The sequence below is a fragment of the Haplochromis burtoni genome, unplaced genomic scaffold (assembly GCF_018398535.1).
Source record: "Haplochromis burtoni strain Fernald_Lab_line unplaced genomic scaffold, NCSU_Asbu1 Contig_97, whole genome shotgun sequence".
Taxonomy (NCBI): domain Eukaryota; kingdom Metazoa; phylum Chordata; class Actinopteri; order Cichliformes; family Cichlidae; genus Haplochromis; species Haplochromis burtoni.
In genome coordinates this window covers 1,575,648-1,585,846 of record NW_024582458.1, presented here as the reverse complement: position 1 = coordinate 1,585,846, position 10,199 = coordinate 1,575,648, and the positions used below count along the sequence as shown (strand labels likewise).

General features: G+C 41.0%; 1 protein-coding gene across 2 annotated transcripts in view; it reads left to right on the top strand.

Moving 5' to 3' along the window:
• Window positions 1-10,199, top strand: part of LOC102297971 (contactin-4) — a 154,748-nt gene that overhangs the window by 1,110 nt on the left and 143,439 nt on the right. The gene's annotated exons all lie outside the window — the stretch shown is intronic.

The window sequence follows — 10,199 nt, the reverse complement described above, 5'->3', positions numbered from 1 at the left end:
ACACACACACTCATACACACACTTATTCACCCCTCTCCTCCCCAGGAAGGGCACTAAAGCATAATAAAAATGCCATTAGCCATTTTCATTCAGATGCAGCCCTCCCAAATTGTATTCAGTGATCACACTCCTCTGTCACTTAGTCCAGTGAAAATGATGATTAATAAGCCACTTTGCAGCTTAATTTCTTAGCACTGACTTAATAAACCTGCCACGTTCATGTAGCCCTACCGATTACTCTCAGGAGGGTCATCAGGAGAATACATATGGCCCCTTCATGTACTCATCACCACATAATGACAGAGGCAGGCACGGTTTGGCCACCAGGCTGCCCTCATCCAAAACACTGAGGCGACACTGCAGTTCATAAAAAAACAAAATTATTTTGCCCTGAGTACAGAGGTAGTCTGCATGAAATACAACTGGACATAAATGTCTAGATGCACGCTCCATCATCCAGGTAAGAAAATCCCAAAAAGTCTATTCTGTTCATCATCGGTCTCGACTGAAGAAGTCACTTTGATTAGTGACAAAATGTTTCTCCCACTAAAAAGGCTACGTCCAGCTGAACAGAATCAACTTTTTGGGAACTGGACATAAAGTTCAGTCCTGCAAAAATATAAATGTATGCAATTTAGGGTCTAGGCAGCTCGAGGTATGTTTTTCTGTTGTTGTGGGAAATCCAAACATGATAATGAATCTTTTAACCTCCCATTAATTTACTCAAAAGGCATGAACACAGTAATAAATAATGTGAAAATACCGGTTTTAATAATGCGATTTTACATGAAGACTGATTAGAGATCGTTGCACACTGCACTTAAGTGGAGGAGAAAGGAAAGGCAAGTATCTTGTACACACTGTGGCGCTTCCTCACATTTCAAAGTATAAACCTTGTTTTTGGGGGGTTATCACCTCGTGTTGTCTGGGCTCTCTGGGTTTTTGCTCAACAGCAGCAGTATGAAGAGGTAGGCAGTGCTGGCTGAAGGCTAATCTTCACAGGGGTGATAGAGATAACAGTGATGTATGGAGCGGATGAGGTGGTTTAACACCCAGAGCTGACTGTTGTCTAGCAGGGTCAGGTCTGTGATACTGGAATACTGCTTCAGCTCCTCTCGTGCCTGGGATTTGGCAGTCTTAATAGCTGCAGGTGGATGCAAGCAGAGGCCGCTTCGGTATTCAGAGCCTGCAGATGCCTTGATGAATGCTATGTTGCTGCTCAGGCATCTGTCAGTCGCTTCTGTTCTCCAAGTCAACTGCTTCCTTGGCCACAAGCCAGACAGGCAGCCAGTGCATACTGTGACATGGTTATGTTGCGTTTTACTGTTGAATTTCGCACTTAAAGGTAATGGCTTATTGCTAAAGGAGAAGCTACACCCTCAAACAACCACAACTCGACTATTTTTTGAGTGTGAAGTAACTATGTGACCACCTTGTAAATATAAAATTTATGATCTTGCTTGTATAGTAAATGCTTCTGCACAGCGCAGGCATTTAAATTCACTCAGGCAAGGGCAGCGGTTATTAAATATAATGATTTTAAAGCTGCCCTCATCAATATTTTTATATCTACTATTTGTAAAATAGCAAAGCGGAATATGAACACTTTTTCTTGTAGAAAAATAATCAGCCAACATTCCATTCCCTACAGCTCTACAGAATGTTGCTAGCATACATTTTAACAGGTCAAATTAACAGTTAGCGAAAGGATTCTCTATATCACTGCTGTTGTTGAGTCATTGTCCTTAAAAATATCTGATAAAACTGCTTCATTAATGAAATGAAAGCGCTTTGCGCTTTTTAGCATGTAGGTAGTTGCAGTAGCTGGTGGAGACCAAAATAGAGGTAGAGGAGAGCAATAATAATTGTGAAAGATGCTAATGCTAGCTTGAGCATCTCTATAATGCTAACTGCTCTCTTAGCTCGCAGGTTAATGTCATCAATATCCATGTTAGGAAGTGAAGAAATGTACACATTGCTTTTAGGTTGGCTTCCGTTCATGAAAGAGTATGTTTTTGATACAATTTATGTGTCAGTGTGGCAAATGCATGCTAAATACAATTTAAAACAGTCAATCTAATGTTTACCGCCATGTTCTACTAAACTCCTTACAAGTTTGAAACCAATCACAATTAATAATGATGTAACAAATCATTAATAACAACACTGTATTTTTAATACTATAATATTAAAATGATATATGTGTCCCTCGTGAATATTATGATGTGGTCATAATAATATATTATGACCCCAACAGTCAATGAACAATAATGTTGAAATCTCTAAATTACACAGTTTTTTTAAAATATGTGGAACTAAATTATAGGTTATCTATATGTCTCCTGACACTCATCAGTAATATAGAAACTATATGCAGCATTATTTATTGATAGTTAAAATTGGAATGTTACCTTAAATATAAATCGGTAGACTCTGCTAATGTATTGATTGTACTCTTTTATGAACAGGTTATGTGCTAATATGTTGAAAAATCTATATCTTTATGCACATCATGTCTCCCTGAGTTTGTTGTTTGTAGCAACGCTGGTTTGATTTGCATTACTATAGAAGGGAGGAGTGCACAGACAAATATGGATCATACCTGTGGGGCGTATAAGCCACGAGCTCTGGATTAGAAGTCATTTTTCTTCATTAAAAGTAACCTTTTGGTCAAGATAACAATGCTAATAAAAAGAAAACAAATGCCTGACGCAGTGTTGCTTTTTAATTTGATTGTTGTCAGTTGATTATTGTGATTATTGATTGGCTGGTGTCTATCAGGAGCACATTGTGCTGGTCATGCATCTAATGAATCAATTTAAAGGAATCAACCAGTTTAAAAGCTTAGAATTAAAACGTCAGAAGCAAGCAGTGAATGGGAAAGCCATTTAATAATGCAGAAGGGAAATGAACTGGTTGGTCAGAAGATCAGATAGTTTAAAATTCAGTGTGCTCTTTCTTTCTCTTTTTTACATGGCTAATTTTAGTTCTTGCAGACAGTAAGATGTTCTAAATTTAAAATATGTAATATTCAAGTCCAACTTTTGAGATACTTTGAGGAAGCCTTTTACCCATCCATCTAATTTCTTAACTGCTTAACCAGTTCAGGGACTGAAATAGGCTTAGTGTTTGTGGTCATCAACCACAGCAGTCAGAAGGGATTGAGAGAAGAGGAGGAGGACACGTGGCGGGGGCTGTAGGAGACCAGGTAAGCAGGACAGAGTGATGACCTTCACTCTCTGATAGAAACTGACAGAAGCTTGATGGAGCCTGTGCAGCTGGAATCATGTTGAATTATTCCTGACATGAACCTGCAAGAAGCCTTAAAGCCACTGAGGTGCACTGTGTGTTGTAGCATTAGAATTAATGAAAGAAACCCCACCAACAGCTGTCCAAACAGTCCTGCCTTCAGTTGCTCGATACCAGAGTTTTACTTTCCAACTGTTGAGCCCAGAAGCTGCAGTGCTTGGCTAGCCTGCGCTTTGCTGGAGCATCACAGTAAACCGCTCTCACCTTGGTTTGATTTGTTTTGATTTGTAGTTCGCTTTTCTCAGCAGAATTGTTACCTTTGTGTGATCTGCCTTTGTCTAATGCTCCCTGGCAGAAGAAGCATGGCTTATGAATAAATCAGAGACCTCACTTTCACTGCTTTGAAGGATAGCGAGTGAAATTACCATGTACTGTATGGATGTACTGTACAGCACTGGGAGGTACTTTTATCTTTTTCTTTTGCATCCTCTCCCGCTAAAAATAGCCCAAGTGCAGGAAAGTCTATATGGTGCATCTACGAACTTAAATACAATGTCATAAATAATTCCTGCTTCTGTTGTTGATTTCCACGACAATAGCTTTTACAATCAATTATTCATTTAGGCCTGGCTCTGCACTCATCAGTAATTGTATCAGGATTTTGCACACACACTTTAATATCTTGTCTCTTATGGAAAATGGCCATTTTTCGGACATCTCTATGAGTGCTCGCCCATGCAGATTTGAGTTTTACAATGATATCTGAGTCAGAAGATGTACGCCATCCCAGCGTGACCGAGGCAATATAAAAAGAGAACAGCTAAGCGCTCACAAAATAAATGTTATTCACAGTTTAAAGTAACACGTACTCAATATCTGCACAAACACCAGTGAAGTTTGGAAATTTGCAAACAGGCTTCTCAGTCGGACTCTGTGGTGTGGCTGAAAGATGATTGAGGATAATACCACGGAAGGAAGGCGGGAGCCGAGCTCAGTTTCCTCCAACAAATCCTCTGTTGTGCTGGTGTCACGAACGCATTAACGGCAGTGCATGTTTTCAAAAAACAGACTTTGCTTGAAGTCGAGCGAAAGCTGCACTGTGCCGATAGAAAGGCTGTAAGATGAAAGATGAACCCGTCACACAGACAGTTGAATAGCAAACTGCAAACTCTTAAATAGATGATATTCAGGTGGAATATCAGCTCATCATTGAAATGGGAAACCTAAAGCTTGTGGTTTTTTTAGACCACACAACATTCTTTTCTTTAAATGCATGTTTTCTAAGTGAGGATTTTTGTGAGATTGGCAGCCAGTTGGTCAGATGAAGCATTGACTTGCATAAAGTGCTAGTTTATCCTGACTAAGAACACATTATTGAGCAGTGTATGGATCTTACTATCTGTAATAGGAAACTTCTGTGATAGGAGTCTGTGTTTTATCCCTCGCCTTTACAGCGCTTTCCTCCCAATATATGCAGCTAATAGTTACCCATGCAGAATGTGATTTTAGTCATGTATGCAGAAGCAAACACCTCAAAGCAGCTCGATATTATATTTTACTTTTTTACCCCACGTATGTGAGCACTGAGAAGCCCACTGCATTAAGCAGCGGTGTCACTTCCCTTCACAGTCCACCCTAACTGCAGCCACGAGCGCTACACTTTTTTTTTAACTCTCAGAAAAGGGGATTTAGCAGAAGTAATTTTCTGTGCCTGCAGGTACCATCTAAACAAATGCACCCCCATAGAGCTAATTAGTGGACTTCAAGGCAATTATGTGTACCTTTTCAAGCACCGAAATGGTATATATGCAGAATGTTCCTGAGCAGCAAAAGCACAGTTGAACTGTGGAGTATCAGGAGACGTCTGTATTCATGCAATACAAAAAAAAAAAAAAAAGACAAACTATAAATTTCCCTCCTTTTTTGCTGTTTTCCTAGGTTTTTAAATAAATAAATAATATTTGTCTTCTGGTTGACCCTTGTCACCTAGAAGATTTTGGTGCCTTTTTTTAATAGACTTTGTTCTCCTGGTGTCTGGTGGATTTTTCTCTGTTTCCCACAAAAACATAAATGTTGGTTAAGTGGTTAATCTAAGCAGGCTGTAGGTGTAGATGTGAGATAGATAGAGTTTCAAGTGGACATTGACACAGTTAGCCTGCTTCAACTGTATAAACAAACACCGGTCGCGGCAGATGGCCCCGCCCCTCCCTGAGCCTGGTTCTGTCGGAGGTTTCTTCCTGTTAAAAGGGAATTTTTTCCTTGCCACTGTCGTGCTTGCTCATAGGGACTCATATGATTGTTGGGTTTTTCTCTGTATGTATTATTGTAGGGTCTACCTTACAATATAAAGCGCCTTGAGGTGACTGTTGTTGTGATTTGGTGCTGTATAAATAAAATTGAATTAAATTGAATAAAAACACATGAAATAAATGAATGGCTACTTAGTTTTTAGGATAATTCCAACGTTTTTTTTATAACATTTAATGATATACAAAATTACCACCAGAAGTTCAAGACCTGCTGCTGTGAAGTACAAACCACAAGGCTATAAAGTACATATTATTAGAAGTACAATCTTTTTCCTTGGAAGTTCCTGTCCCACTGAGAAGCCGCTGTGCCCCTAAAGGTACAACGAGGTACTTTATTATCAGTCGCGTCTGCTGCAGAATCATGCTGGTTGGTGTTTTCCAGTATCCAACTTTGCTGTGCACTTGCAAAAGTGGAGGACAGTCCTCTTATCCTTGTGCTGTATATATCTAAAGTACAGTACATTGCATCCTGTGTCACTACCTGCTATGTTGCATCCTGTGAACTTCCCATCGCTCCTTCTTATTCACATCAGCTAGGATAAGTTAGCAGAAATGATTTTCCTCCTGGCACCTCCATCCATCAAATCCTGTCTGGAGCCTTATCTGATATTGACGAACTATACGTGTGTGTATGTGTGTGATGTTCTATGAATCCATGCGCTTTTTGATGCTTGATGCAACCCCCTTTTTTTTTTATTAACATACATGTATTCAGCTCTCAGCCAATGCTTCAATGGATAACGCTGCTTCTGATCAAGTTTGACAACCGCTAAATGATTGTGATCGCTTTTGACAATCAGCTTTTCTTTGTGCACCGCTCGTGATGGAGAGCTATTAATCTAATAAGTAAGCATGCGTCGAGGTAGATATGGGTGGCATGCACAGAGTGGCTGCTCTGTGTGCATTTGCGTGCTATTTTTGCAACTGGGTTAATTCATATAACCTTTAGGTAATGCAGTCTTGTGCAGTGGTAACATTACATTAGCGCCAAATATAATGTCAGAACCCCACTCAGCGCAGCTCTACGAGAAGAATGTAATTGAGAGAGCCCACTGGGAGTTTGATGGGAAGATTGAGAATCTCATAATGATATCTATATCTACTGTACAGCAAGCTTTTTCCCCCCACAAATGGCCCAGTAATACGCCTTTAAACACAGTGAATGCAAAGCCTAGCTTCAGAGAGAAGCCAAAACCTCTTTGCAGATGTGTTGCACATGCTCTATCACTCCCATGCTTCTCTATCATGACTGTTTGAGCACGTATGTAAGACCACACGGAGCACTAGGAAAAATGAATGAAAGCAGAGAGAACCTAATGAGAGCTTTCTTGCGATTAAGCAGAATTTCCAACACCCCTCTCTTGTAATCTACAGAGTAGCATAAATGTTGAACCTTGGCAGCCTGCAGCGTGATTAATGCACTGCAAACTAAATGGATTTGCAATGAACTGATCATGTGATGAGCCGCTTACACTTTCAATAAACCGGCACCTCGACAGCCGTGTGGCTCTTCCTGGTCTTTTATGGGAGAATTTGCATGTCGAATAGGCACGATGGGCTCATTCACGTGACGTGACCGGGATGAGTCGCACGTCACAAATAGAGGTCTCAGCTTTTAGAACATTTGGTATACACTCCCCCCTCCTCTCCCATCTGCAGCAGGTCACCTGGTCAAAGGCCTGTTTGCTCGCTGTTGGGTGTCTGTCCCGGCAGCCTGGCTGTGTTGATTTTTGTCTCCTGCGGCTCTGTCACTCACCTGGCCCTGTGACCTGCTCCATTTCTCCCCTGAGTTACCCGGGCAGCAGTCCCAGCCCCAGCTTTGCTCTCAGCGTGGCTCCTCAAGACATATTTCCAAGACAACTCATATCCTGTGTGCAGTGAAAAATAGCTTCTGACATCTGTGATTATTCTAAACCTTTAAACTCTTTTTCTGTGACACTTACTGAGGTGTGATAGATTAAGCTTTATCTTCGTGGCCAGCTTGCAACCTCCTTTTTTCTTATTGTTTATGTTTGTGCCTTGAAAAAAGAAAGCCTCCACTAGCAGGAATTCATCAATGCGCTTTATCCTAATATCGGGGCAACATAAAAACTAGGCTGCGAGGTCTAATGGATAAAGTCCGTGGCCATCCTTCAACCCCACCTCTCATTGCGCATTGTGATTTCATAACCCACAGGAATGTTCGTAGACTTTTGTCTCTGAGTAAAATTGTGTTACCTGAAATAGCCACTTTCTCTTAATAGAAAACATGTCCTGAAGATACAGGGGTATAACTGTGTATCTACAGGGCTGACATACCTTTATCAACAAATATAGATCTTCACCAGGCCAAACTGCACCTCGGCTTGTACAGTTTGCGGTTGTATTTAATCCTCAAGTGAATAAGCACCCAAAATGGAAAGATCATAATACCTCTTATAGGTATGCGCTTGCTGGGTTCGACCTGTTTGGCTGTGATTGGATTAAGCGCGAGCTCCCTGCCAGGTGCTGTCGTCGGTGAGGTCGGATGATGGTGCGCTGTCTTTGATGAGTGAAGCCGGAGCACACTGTGGTTGTGGAGGATGGATGGCCTCAAAGTGCAAGGTTCAGGAGAAATGTACCCACTGTGCCGTTTGGGGATAGGGAGGAGATGATTCATTTTCAGCATCACTTCACCCAGGATGATCTCATTACTTTGTGTGAGTGGACATTCCTGGCGATGAGAACTCGACAGGTCCACAGAGTCTCCACGCTGAGAGGCGTGTCGTATCAGGCGTTGCACAGCACTCTGCTGCTGTTTGGATATTGATTATAAAATGCAATGGGAGGATAAAGTGACCACAGATTTATTCATGTCGCTCCTTCAGATGATTTTGTTCAGACTAAATAGGATACTTTTGATAGCTTTCCTGCTCCAGAATCAAAAAATATTTAAGAACTTTGCATCTCTTGTTTTTTTTCCAAGAGCATTTTGGCTGAGATTACTCATAACCAATTTCATAAATATAAAAGAGATGCTATTCACAATCTGTTCACTGAGACACACCTGTGCTTGCTCTGGAATTTCAATTGTAATGCAGACAGTGGTGACAGCTGCTTTGTTTTCAGAGAGCTTATTATTTATTACTCGGATTGTTTACATGCATATTTAACAGGTGCTTAATGCGTTATTTTGATCAACAATACAAGATAGAGATGATTGTCGGTTTGACCTCAGCGTTTTTTTCCTCCTTCACAGTTATTACAAGAGGAGACAACATATGTTGTTAGTAATTATATAAATTGAAGATTAAATACCAATCAGCAAATTTGGAGCCATCAGTTCTCGAGGCTTTGAACGTAGTAGTTTGAAGTAGCTTATCACACCTTCTCGGTGCACTAATTAAAATGAAGCACAACTTCACGTCTGAGCGGCACAGTGGAGCTCCTCGTGCTTTAGTGGTATGCAGTGTAGCACAGATCTCACTGAGCTTTGATCAAGCGTAAGATTAAACACATGTTGTGTAGAAGTTTAATGATAAACACAGACACTGTAGTCTGAAAGGAAATTGCAGTTCGGTGAAGGATGCCGAGTTAGGTGAGGAGAAAGCAGAACTGAAGTATGCTATCATCAGTGTTTTCTGCAGATTTATAGTCTTCTTTTTGTGCGTGTTACTGTGGAGCTCTAATCAGCTCCCTCTGAACCAGTCTTGATATCGTGGATGGACTCCAACTGCAGCAAGTAGTCTTTGTTCTGCTCCGCAGCCTTGTTGAGTACAGCGTAGTGGCACACGAACCAGTTCTGAACCTGCTGTGGGTTCTGGTCATGGTGACTGTCCAGCTCACAAAACAGAACCAGGACTGCTGTTGGCAGCAGCAGGCTAAGACGTTGGAGCCAGCAGACTGAAGCAGCTGAATGATATCAAAGACAACCACAACAACCAGACAGCCAGCCAAGCCAGCTGGGACACACAGAAAAGGATGCTGGTTAGCAGCGACCATTTTTTCTAAATAAGAGCATGGAGACTGTCTATCAGAATATTATTTGTCCATAAAGATGTAGAAATGCTGAAATGAGTCATCAGGGTAGTCCACACTAGTAAAGTCATTGGCCCACACTTCAACATAAGTGTCACGGTGGGGTACGCCAATGTGTTGTGAACAAGACCCAGAAGCAGATGCGGAGAGAGGAGTTGCGGGTAGAACAAAAGGCGAACATTTATTTGGCTGGAAGTCAGCAGTAAACATGAAATTAAGGAAAATTATGAACAACTATGACAACCACGAAACACACTGTGAAACTATGACAAAGACTATGAAGGTAATTATGAAGGTAAGTATAACAGACGACAATGAAACACAGAAAACAGAGGACTTAAATAAACAGGAGGTGATCAGGGGAAGTGAGAACACATGGGGAAAAAGCTGACTGAAATTAAACATAATGACATCACAGGGAAGTGAAACAAAAACAATGACAAAAGAACACAAGACTCTTTCAAAATAAAGAATAAAGAGAAAACATGGAAACGTAGACATGATAACACCAGCTTGACAGACCTAAAATACTAGCAAAAGAGAGTCAAAGATACCGAATAAAGTCAAAACGCTGGATCAGAGACCCAGCCCCTGACAATAAGTCCTCCATTCAGTTAAAAATATTATCTCTCTCTCTCTCTCTCT